Below are 12,571 nucleotides of genomic sequence, written 5' to 3' on the forward strand. Positions count from 1 at the left end.
GCGAGTTCAAAAGCATGCCCTTCGAGCTGTGCAATGCGCCAGGAACCTTCCAGAGGCTGATGGAATGCTGCTTGGGACAAGATTTTAGGGTGTATAAAAAGGGAGATTAGATCCCGTGATCCCAACGTATTGTTACACCTCTATAAATCACTTGTAAGGCTACATCTGGAATATGGGAACCAGTTTTGGGCTCCACATTTTAAAAAGGACATTCAGAAGTTAGAGTCAGTTCAAAGGTGGGCAACTAGACTACTACAAGGAATGGAAGGCCTCCCATATGATGACAAGTTGAAAAAGTTATTAAGTGATTATTGGCTGCAATGGGGCTTTCTGGCTGGTGCCAGCCTCTCTTCTTAGCACACAGGAACCACAATCCCTACACCATGCTTCAATGGATTCTCTCATCCCAGCCCAGTAAAACTACATATTTTACACAGTCATAAGCAGCCAAAAGGGATCTATTCTATTCAATTGCAAATGATCTAGATAAGACTGAGAATAAGATACTGCACGGGACATAGCAGAGTTGGTCAAGTTGAGTGGAGATGAGTTTGCTATTTGGCACAGCTTTTTGCATCAATAAAGCAAGTAAAAGGTGTGAAAGATAAAAAAAAGGGTGAAAGTGTGTAAAGTGAATTGGCCAAATTGAGGTGCATATAAAGTTTTTGCTTTCTTTCAATTCACTAATGGGGCTCATTTGAATCAGGTGAATTGAGTTCTGCTTTTGGAAACTGGGTTAAGAAGGGGTGCACCGGTCCTGGAGGTACTGCAATACCAGGTCAATGCGTGGAGTGGACAGAGCAAGATTTTTTCCATCTCCTTGTTCTAAAAATCCATTTAATATATGGTCCCCAGAGAGGGGACGTATCAGATATTAAACTGATAAGAACAGATTTAATTTTTTTTTTTTTCTGTTTATCAGTAGGACTTCAAAATAACAAAGGTGATCGCCTCCCGTTGCCTGGGAACCGTCCAGGCACAAGAGGGCTATGTGTCACCAGAAGGCGCACACACTTCCTCAAGGCCGGCAGACGTGCAATCCCAGGCACCTTCCAGTACCGACCAAGGTAGCGTCCTCCGAAACTACACTTGATCTTAGCCAAAAGGCCGAGAAGCTATAACCCGAATTGGTTACGGCCTTGAGTGGCACCCTGGCCTATACCGGACACATCTTAGGGAGAGGGAGACAAACCCACGCCTACAGAAGACATTTTGTCACCCAAGCCAACCCTTGAAAAGGCTGTTTTGCAGAGCAAAAACAAGAAGAATGGTGCTTTTTGCAGCCGCCGCCCACTGCAATGAATCTGAATAACTCCTCCTTTTGGACACAAGCACCTCCCCTCCCCCTTGCAGTCTTTCCAATTCATGATACAAAAAGACGGACGGACAGGACAGGACAGGACAGGCTGCCTGACTTTCCGTCACTGCCACCCTTTGCCATCCTTGCCCGTAGAAAGCCCTTTCATCATCCCCAAACCCTAATCTTTTCCCTTCCCTTCCCAGATGCGTCTCACTCCCTTTCATTAGGAAGTGAGCGCAGCCTTTTCTCCGTTCTGCACATGCGCGACGTTAAACACAAATGCGCAGGCGTGCGTTCCATTACCCTCACTGCATTCCACTCCCATACAGGAAGTGGGCGCAGTTATTACTACGGTCGCACATAAAAGAACCCACGGCCACCACTGCACATAACTGACTCCACCACAGGACACCCACTTCTACACCAACGCAGGTAAGACAGGATCGGCACCTCTATGCTCCCGTTACAATCAGGCTCAGTCACCATGTGATAACGCTCTCAACTCTTTAGTTGCAGGCTCCCCTTGCTTCACCTCCACTGGCTGTGCTGCCATTTCCTCTCCCACCTGGAAGGTATACTTTATTCCACTATTTTCCTGTTTCTCTCTTCCCCCTTTTCCCATAACCTACTTTTATCTGCATTTGTGGGGTATCTATATGCTATTTACATCATAGTTTTATTCATTAATATGGAAGGGAAGAGTGCCCATGAGAGTGTTGAACTGCGGAGAGCAAGAGATTAAGCTGCTCCGATTTGCCACCATTGATAAGCTGTTCTCAGTAGATACACATGCTATCCAAACAGCAGCATCCACCATTGCTTCAGCCCACCCATTCAGTGACAGCTCACCAAGTCAGCCAGAGGAGTGGTGTAAGGAATTACACGTAGGCACTGACTCCACACCTTCACATCACAAGAAGGGGGTCTACAGGCTAGTGCAAGAATACGAGCAAGTCTTCAGCAAACATCCGCTAGACTTTTGAAGAATAAAAGGGGTCAAACACTACATCCCCACAAGTGCACACCCACCCATCAAAGAGAGATATAAGCCAAAACTACCTGCACATTACCAGTGTACCAAGGACATGTTGAGCAACATGAAGGAGGCTGGGGTTATCCGTGACAGTTGTAGCCTCTGGGCAGCTCCGTTGGTCCTGTTAAAGAAGAAGGACAGCACCACTCCCCTGTATTGAGGAATAGCTAGCTGCATTGAGAACTGCAAATTATTTTTCTACCCTTGATCTCACTAGTCGCTATTGGCAAGTGTCCGTTGCTGAGGCAGACCGGGAGAAGACCGCCTTTGCCACCCCGATGGGTCTCTGCGAGTTCAAAAGCATGCCCTTCGAGCTGTGCAATTTGCCAGGAACCTTCCAGAGGCTGATGGAATGCTGCTTGGGACACCGAAACTTTGAAACGGTACTGCTATACCTTTATGATGTTATTGTTTATTCTAAAGCAAACAACATTTTAGGGTGTATAAAAAGGGAGATTAGATCCGGTGATCCCAACGTATTGTTACCCCTCTATAAATCACTTGTAAGGCCACATCTGGAATATGGGGTAAAGTCCTGAGCAGGTTGATAACCATTGGTTTGAGCATGGTAGGGTGTAGTGCGCATCTTCCTGCATCGGTAAAAGCTGCAGAAGTCCTTGAAGATTTCCGCTTCAAAGGCTGTGCCTTGATCTGTGAGGACTCTCTCTGAGTAGCCATGAGGTCTGCATAAGTGTGCTTGGAAGACCTTCGCTGCAGTATGGGCCATTAGATCTTTGACTTGTACCACAACCATAAATCTCGAGTAGTTGTCTACCATCGTAAGTGCATACGTGAGCTCGCCTCGATATTCTGCAACAAAACTCCCTTTTTCGATTTCAGTTTCAGCAAACACTCCTCTTCCTGTAGAAAATATTTATCATTACCTAAGACAGTCATTCTAATGCATGACAATATTAAGGCAATTTAGTTAAAACTTGTTTTAACTCACCTTTAAGGGGATTGATGTATTTCATGGTCAATCCAGGTTTGTCAGTGATGGCACTGACATAATGTATGGCGTCTTTTTCGGGCGTTATCCTTTGCCTTTTCATTGTGAAAATCCAGTTGCCTATATCAAAGCAAATTCTACTACTTGTAAAGTATGCAGAAAATGAAATGTAGAACATATAACATCAACTGCTTAGGAACGCATCATAGGTTAGTACTTAAAAGGATATTGTCATGTTCTAGTCATAATGCAAGCTGGACATTTTTCATGTTACCCTGTAATCGCCGGCCTGTTCTAATGCTCACAAGCCAAGATATAGGCTCAGCTGCTAAGGCTTCCCTCTGCCTTCTGAATGAAACTTGAATATGTCTGGGTCACTGTGTATATAGCAGGTGCTCAGAAAAAATAAGAGTCAATTCAATAGAAATAGCTCTGGCACACTATAGTGATCAATAACGTAAGAAAAGAACTCTTGGAATGCTGAAAATTCTTTATTTGTGCAAAAGGATAATTCATCCAACGTTTCGACCTTGTTTTTAGGTCTTTATCAAGGATAAAGTTATCTAAGATCATAAAGGGTTACAAAACCATATAAACACGTAATTAGTACATAGTACAACATAACAGTACAATATATTGCTACTTGAGAGTACAATGGGTCAAATGACCATGATGCACATACAAAAAATTTTTCCAAAGCCATAGTGAAAACATTTGTACTGAGGAAAGAAAATTTCCACATGACCTATCTGGAGAAACATTCTGGATCAAACAACCAAAAATAGTCAAGCAGGTAAATACACACCTATATGGATAACAGGATGATATGTGTTCAATTGTATAGCGTCATTGCCATTAAGGTACAAATGGAAAACTTGCAATCCTATATAGTGAAGGAAATGAACACATATCATATCAAAGAACACAGGAACATGGGTGTGAGAAAAACCTCAATGTTTATACTTTGTTCTTTATAATGGTGTGAACATGTATATGTCTCAGTACCTTATGCACTTGAGAATTCTAGTGAGTAGATCATGAAAGCCTATTTCAGAACTGGAATCGGTAAATAATTGTAGGTGGAATCTAAATGAAAAGATGGTACAAGTGTTATCATGACACGTGGGCTATAACACAATGGACCGTGTGACAAAGAAGAAAGGAGAGAAAGAAGAGGAAGAAAATGCAACTACCTGTAACATTACGTGATAGTCACTGGTAAGTATCACTTGACAATTCAAATGAAAAAGGATTCCTTTATTAAAGGGTTCTCAGTCGCCTCAGGATCATGAAATACTAGGGTAAATGATATGAGAATGGGTAAGAAGCACCACTAAAGGAAATATGAGATGCCTGACATATATCTATAAACCCCTGAACTACATGATAGAAATAAAAAGAAGAAAAAAGAAAAAAAAGAAGAAAGAAGAAGAACACATAGAATGCGGAAAGAGAATGGGTACAACTACCTGAGTTACTGCAGGGAGGCCCCTGGTTGGTATTGTGAGGGTTAGTGGAATTCCTTCACTGAAGGGTTCTCAGTTGCCTCAGGTTCGTGAAAAATGCTATAGACAAATAATGCCCGGAGAAAAGGGGTTCATATACAGCGAATAATGGTAATACAAGGTACATGTGTCACATGTAATAGTATATATATATATATTGTACTAAGCTCTACACCAGAAATAGAAAGTAGTCCCTCTGCCTTCTGTCTAGGTGCCCTGAGTTATGTCCTGTAAACTGTCACAGGGACCCAGACACACATGTGTAGTAGGGGAATATCCCTGCTGAGATGCCAGTGCTAGAGCACTCGTTTGCTGTGGAGTTGAACGCTATGTGAGCAGTTCTTACCTTCAATGAGCAGAAGTCTCTTTTTTCAGATTTCAATATCTCTGTGGGTATCTGGCAGAAATATGGAATACTCTTTACTGCTAAGACCCTGTACACCACTCCCACTAAAGGGGGCTTTACACGCTGCGACATCGCTAATGCGGAGTCGTTGGGGTCACGGAATTTGTGACGCACATCCGGCCGCATTAGCGATGTTGCTGCGTGTGACACCGATGAGCGATTTTGCATCGCTGCAAAAACGTGCAAAATCGCTCATCGGTGAAATGGGTCTCCATTCTCGATTATCGTTACTGCAGCAGTAACGATGTAGTTCGTCGCTCCTGCGGCAGCACACATCGCTCCGTGTGACACCGCAGAAACGAGGAACCTCTCCTTACCTGCCTCCCAGCCGCTATGAGGAAGGAAGGAGGTGGGCGGGATGTTCCGGCCACTCATCTCCGCCCCTCCGCTGCTATTGGGCGGTCGCTCAGTGACGTCGCTGTGACGCCGCACGGACCGCCCCCTTAGAAAGGAGGCGGTTCGCCGGTCACAGCGACGTCGCCGGGCAGGTAAGTATGTGTGACGGGTCTGGTCGGTGTTGTGCAGCATGGGCAGCGATTTGCCCGTGTCGCGCAACAGATGGGGGCGGGTATCCACACTAGCGATATCGGGACCGATATCGCAGTGTGTAAAGTAGCCTTTAATAAACTATGTAAAGGATTTTAAGTAAAAATCCACAATAAACCAGCGCTAGATGGGTTTTTATAATTTTATTAATAGACCACAAATAAAAAATTTTTTGCTATCCTTGTTTCAAGACAGAGTATTTGATAATATACAATACACTGATTATTACTAAAACCAAGGACCACATAAAACAAGGACCACATAAAATAAAAAATGAAAGTAATGAGAATAAAATTCTTTTGTATAACCAATTAACTTCGAGGTGATACAATATTCACATTGATTTAGTTTTACCAGTCTAATGTAATGCCCCGGCCGGTGGCATATATTTTGTTTGGTTAATAATTTAGACTTATACAATGAAAGATGTACTATACCACCCCTGGCTAACTTACAAGTTTTAAGTTGTACAATATAAGTTTGCAACGTTATATTCATATATAGGAAGGCAAACAATATTGGCAATTTAGTGGCACCCACCATACGTAATCTTACAGCACCTAATAAGGGAGGATTATTTGGCCTGAAAGGTTTTTTTCCATGCAAAAGCTGTATAGTATGTAAGAGTACAAAAAATATTTCACGGAAATCCTTCTTACAGGGGCAGTCAGAAGTCATGATTAGAGAATTTATTACATGTCAATCAAAGGGAGTAGTATATTGCATTCAATGTCCCTGTCAGAAAAAATACATTGAGAGAACTATTAGACCCCTATGGAAAAGGGTGGGTGAGCACATTAGAAGTGTTAAAAATAAATGTACTAAGCACCCCCTATCCAGACATTATGTGTTAAAACATGGAGGGTCCTTTAAAGGATCCCAAGTATGGGGCGTACAAAAAATAACTAAGGATTGGAGAGGTGGCGATTTCATTAAAAAAATGTCACGAGCAGAAAGCCAATGGATTTTTGAATTGAACACCTTGAAACCATATGGACTCAATAATGATATAGAACTGTTTGCTTTTAATTAATTTATATTTTTATAGGTAGAGGAGTAATAGGTACTGATAATAATACGGAGAGAAGGAAAAAAAAAAAAAAAAAGCGATTGTCATGGAGATATATGTGTATATATGCATAATATATATTAAAATTGGTGCTTCACTTGCCCAAGGTTGATGTAGATATAAGGGGCTTTTCATATTATAGCAAATTTATATTACACCTTTATGATGTCCTTTTGTTAAATTTATTGTTGAAAAAAAGCATATGCATATATACACATTGTCTTCCCAGTATATGATGATACAAGCAAGGCTATATATAGGTCTTTTTAGAAAAACCTTTAGAAAAACCTTTGCACATAATTATATTATATGGCTATTATGAACGGTCTTTCACAAATTGATATATGTAGTGGTCATTGAATGTTGGTTGAATTTAAACATTGTTTAATTTTATGCAAATTATAACCAATTAAATATATGCATAAATAGTGCTCTAGGCAACAGCTGAGTTATCCTTGAGGAAGGGGGCCGTTACACGCCCCCGAAACGCGCGTCGGATCAGGACTCTGTTTTTGCCTACCTCACCTGTGCGGTGATAACCTGCCAAGTAATCTCTCCCTCGTGTGGAATCAACCGGCTTCCACTGGACACGGTACGGATTGCCTGCTGGAGAGGTTGAGAGGTTACCGCTGACATTTCCTTTGTCTGCAACCAGGATACATTGGTACCTCCAGCGGTTCTGCATTGCTCGTTTGGAAGCGGATCGGAGCCTTGTGTGGTGCTAACCTGCCAAGCAACTTCCTCCTGTGTGGAATCAGTCAGCTTACACTGGATACTGTCTGGACTGCCCGCTGGAGAGGCTGAGTAGTTACCGCTGATCTTATTGTTGTCCGCAGCCAACATCTTGGTGCTTTCAGTGGCTTCGTACTGCTTGATTTCGAAAGTACATTTGGGAGAATACGGGACCGGCTGGTTTGTGGCCTTGTGAAGTGTTATAAAGGCTCTGTAAAGAGGGATGTCGGTAACCATACATCTCCCCCAGAGCCAGCACTAGTCGCGGCCACTGGCCTCAAAACGTCCGCTCTGGAAGTCTAACAGGTCAATCCTGTACATAGCGGTTCCAGCCTAATCAACGGAGAAATCCGGGGTGTTTTTTGCGGTCAAGTTGTTGTGAGGTTTATTCCCCCAGGCCCTGGGGGCGAATATAACGTCGCAAATTTATATTGTACAACTTAAAACTTGTAAGTTAGCCAGGGGTGGTATAGTACATCTTTCATTGTATAAGTCTAAATTATTAACCAAACAAAATATATGCCACCGGCCGGGGCATTACATTAGACTGGTAAAACTAAATCAATGTGAATATTGTATCACCTCGAAGTTAATTGGTTATACAAAAGAATTTTATTCTCATTACTTTCATTTTTTATTTTATGTGGTCCTTGTTTTATGTGGTCCTTGGTTTTAGTAATAATCAGTGTATTGTATATTATCAAATACTCTGTCTTGAAACAAGGATAGCAAAAAATTTTTTATTTGTGGTCTATTAATAAAATTATAAAAACCCATCTAGCGCTGGTTTATTGTGGATTTTTACTTAAAATCCTTTACACAGTTTATTAAAGGCTACTTTACACACTGCGATATCGGTCCCGATATCGCTAGTGTGGATACCCGCCCCCATCTGTTGCGCGACACGGGCAAATCGCTGCCCATGCTGCACAACACCGACCACACCCGTCACACATACTTACCTGCCCGGCGACGTCGCTGTGACCGGCGAACCGCCTCCTTTCTAAGGGGGCGGTCCGTGCGGCGTCACAGCGACATCACTGAGCGACCGCCCAATAGCAGCGGAGGGGCGGAGATGAGTGGCCGGAACATCCCGCCCACCTCCTTCCTTCCTCATAGCGGCTGGGAGGCAGGTAAGGAGAGGTTCCTCGTTTCTGCGGTGTCACACGGAGCGATGTGTGCTGCCGCAGGAGCGACGAACTACATCGTTACTGCTGCAGTAACGATAATCGAGAATGGAGACCCATGTCACCGATGAGCGATTTTGCACGTTTTTGCAGCGATGCAAAATCGCTCATCGGTGTCACACGCAGCAACATCGCTAATGCGGCCGGATGTGCGTCACAAATTCCGTGACCCCAACGACTCCGCATTAGCGATGTCGCAGCGTGTAAAGCCCCCTTTAGTGGGAGTGGTGTACAGGGTCTTAGCAGTAAAGAGTATTCCATATTTCTGCCAGATACCCACAGAGATATTGAAATCTGAAAAAAGAGACTTCTGCTCATTGAAGGTAAGAACTGCTCACATAGCGTTCAACTCCACAGCAAACGAGTGCTCTAGCACTGGCATCTCAGCAGGGATATTCCCCTACTACACATGTGTGTCTGGGTCCCTGTGACAGTTTACAGGACATAACTCAGGGCACCTAGACAGAAGGCAGAGGGACTACTTTCTATTTCTGGTGTAGAGCTTAGTACAATATATATATATATACTATTACATGTGACACATGTACCTTGTATTAACATTATTCGCTGTATATGAACCCCTTTTCTCCGGGCATTATTTGTCTATAGCATTTTTCACGAACCTGAGGCAACTGAGAACCCTTCAGTGAAGGAATTCCACTAACCCTCACAATACCAACCAGGGGCCTCCCTGCAGTAACTCAGGTAGTTGTACCCATTCTCTTTCCGCATTCTATGTGTTCTTCTTCTTTCTTCTTTTTTTTCTTTTTTCTTCTTTTTATTTCTATCATGTAGTTCAGGGGTTTATAGATATATGTCCTGCATCTCATATTTCCTTTAGTGGTGCTTCTTACCCATTCTCATATCATTTACCCTAGTATTTCATGATCCTGAGGCGACTGAGAACCCTTTAATAAAGGAATCCTTTTTCACTTGAATTGTCAAGTGATACTTACCAGTGACTATCACGTAATGTTACAGGTAGTTGCATTTTCTTCCTCTTCTTTCTCTCCTTTCTTCTTTGTCACACGGTCCATTGTGTTATAGCCCACGTGTCATGATAACACTTGTACCATCTTTTCATTTAGATTCCACCTACAATTATTTACCGATTCCAGTTCTGAAATAGGCTTTCATGATCTACTCACTAGAATTCTCAAGTGCATAAGGTACTGAGACATATACATGTTCACACCATTATAAAGAACAAAGTATAAACATTGAGGTTTTTCTCACACCCATGTTCCTGTGTTCTTTGATATGATATGTGTTCATTTCCTTCACTATATAGGATTGCAAGTTTTCCATTTGTACCTTAATGGCAATGACGCTATACAATTGAACACATATCATCCTGTTATCCATATAGGTGTGTATTTACCTGCTTGACTATTTTTGGTTGTTTGATCCAGAATGTTTCTCCAGATAGGTCATGTGGAAATTTTCTTTCCTCAGTACAAATGTTTTCACTATGGCTTTGGAAAAATTTTTTGTATGTGCATCATGGTCATTTGACCCATTGTACTCTCAAGTAGCAATATATTGTACTGTTATGTTGTACTATGTACTAATTACGTGTTTATATGGTTTTGTAACCCTTTATGATCTTAGATAACTTTATCCTTGATAAAGACCTAAAAACAAGGTCGAAACGTTGGATGAATTATCCTTTTGCACAAATAAAGAATTTTCAGCATTCCAAGAGTTCTTTTCTTACGTTATTGATCACTATAGTGTGCCAGAGCTATTTCTATTGAATTGACTCTTATTTTTTCTGAGCACCTGCTATATACACAGTGACCCAGACATATTCAAGTTTCATTCAGAAGGCAGAGGGAAGCCTTAGCAGCTGAGCCTATATCTTGGCTTGTGAGCATTAGAACAGGCCGGCGATTACAGGGTAACATGAAAAATGTCCAGCTTGCATTATGACTAGAACATGACAATATCCTTTTAAGTACTAACCTATGATGCGTTCCTAAGCAGTTGATGTTATATGTTCTACATTTCATTTTCTGCATACTTTACAAGTAACTCACAATTTTGCCTCTTGTAACATACTCCCACCACCACTGTGGTAAAGCTTCAATTACAAATTCAAACGCACAAAAATCTGTTATAGATATACAGATTTTCAGAAAAGCTCAAGAGAGTCAGAAATAAAAAATACTTTTTCTTTATTTAGATATTTTCACTATTAAAATTACATATATACAAAACTCCACTGTATAGTACCCATGGACTGGTCAAAACAGGTCAGAAAAATCATAAGCCCGCATTAACAAATGGATTAAGAATTCATAATGCCCTATACTTGAAATAAACATATATAAGGCTCTAATGAAAATTCAAACTTCTTTTTTCCAAATGCAGGGTTATTCAGTAAACAGTAGACATAGTTACATCATGTGGTAAGTGATACTAAAGTGCACATACCATTATAACATTATCCTATACTACTCTGGGATTCACAATCTATTTAATACACTCCCAAGTTATTGTGGATAGGAACCGGGTTGTAATACTATTGGGGTTGCACCATAATATGCCACCCAGCTTTCAATGAGAGCAGTAAACCCACTGAACCACCACAGAGATAACTAATGTCCGTTACCTGTTAGGGAGACCTGAATTCCACGTCCTGCGACCCCAACACAAGAATTACCTCACTTCCTAATGAAAGGGAGTGAGACGCATCTGGGAAGGGAAGGGAAAAGATTAGGGTTTGGGGATGATGAAAGGGCTTTCTACGGGCAAGGATGGCAAAGGGTGGCAGTGACGGAAAGTCAGGCAGCCTGTCCTGTCCTGTCCTGTCCGTCCGTCTTTTTGTATCATGAATTGGAAAGACTGCAAGGGGGAGGGGAGGTGCTTGTGTCCAAAAGGAGGAGTTATTCAGATTCATTGCAGTGGGCGGCGGCTGCAAAAAGCACCATTCTTCTTGTTTTTGCTCTGCAAAACAGCCTTTTCAAGGGTTGGCTTGGGTGACAAAATGTCTTCTGTAGGCGTGGGTTTGTCTCCCTCTCCCTAAGATGTGTCCGGTATAGGCCAGGGTGCCACTCAAGGCCGTAACCAATTCGGGTTATAGCTTCTCGGCCTTTTGGCTAAGATCAAGTGTAGTTTCGGAGGACGCTACCTTGGTCGGTACTGGAAGGTGCCTGGGATTGCACGTCTGCCGGCCTTGAGGAAGTGTGTGCGCCTTCTGGTGACACATAGCCCTCTTGTGCCTGGACGGTTCCCAGGCAACGGGAGGCGATCACCTTTGTTATTTTGAAGTCCTACTGATAAACAGAAAAAAAAAAATTAAATCTGTTCTTATCAGTTTAATATCTGATACGTCCCCTCTCTGGGGACCATATATTAAATGGATTTTTAGAACAAGGAGATGGAAAAAATCTTGCTCTGTCCACTGCACGCATTGACCTGGTATTGCAGTACCTCCAGGACCGGTGCACCCCTTCTTAACCCAGTTTCCAAAAGCAGAACTCAATTCACCTGATTCAAATGAGCCCCATTAGTGAATTGAAAGAAAGCAAAAACTTTATATGCACCTCAATTTGGCCAATTCACTTTTCACACTTTCACCCTTTTTTTTATCTTTCACACCTTTTACTTGCTTTATTGATGCAAAAAGCTGTGCCAAATAGCAAACTCATCTCCACTCAACTTGACCAACTCTGCTATGTCCCGTGCAGTATCTTATTCTCAGTCTTATCTAGATCATTTGCAATTGAATAGAATAGATCCCTTTTGGCTGCTTATGACTGTGTAAAATATGTAGTTTTACTGGGCTGGGATGAGAGAATCCATTGAAGCATGGTGTAGGGATTGTGGTTCCTGTGTGCTA

General features: G+C 42.1%; 2 pseudogenes; one reads left to right on the top strand and one right to left on the bottom strand.

Annotated features, from left to right (window-relative positions):
• Positions 1-741: 741 nt before the first annotated feature.
• LOC142280993 (U2 spliceosomal RNA) lies at positions 742-948 on the bottom strand (annotated as a pseudogene).
• Positions 949-11,979: 11,031 nt separating this feature from the next.
• Positions 11,980-12,184, top strand: LOC142280994 (U2 spliceosomal RNA; annotated as a pseudogene).
• The last annotated feature ends 387 nt before the right edge of the window (positions 12,185-12,571 follow it).

The sequence above is a fragment of the Anomaloglossus baeobatrachus genome, unplaced genomic scaffold, assembly GCF_048569485.1.
Source record: "Anomaloglossus baeobatrachus isolate aAnoBae1 unplaced genomic scaffold, aAnoBae1.hap1 Scaffold_465, whole genome shotgun sequence".
NCBI lineage: Eukaryota > Metazoa > Chordata > Amphibia > Anura > Aromobatidae > Anomaloglossus > Anomaloglossus baeobatrachus.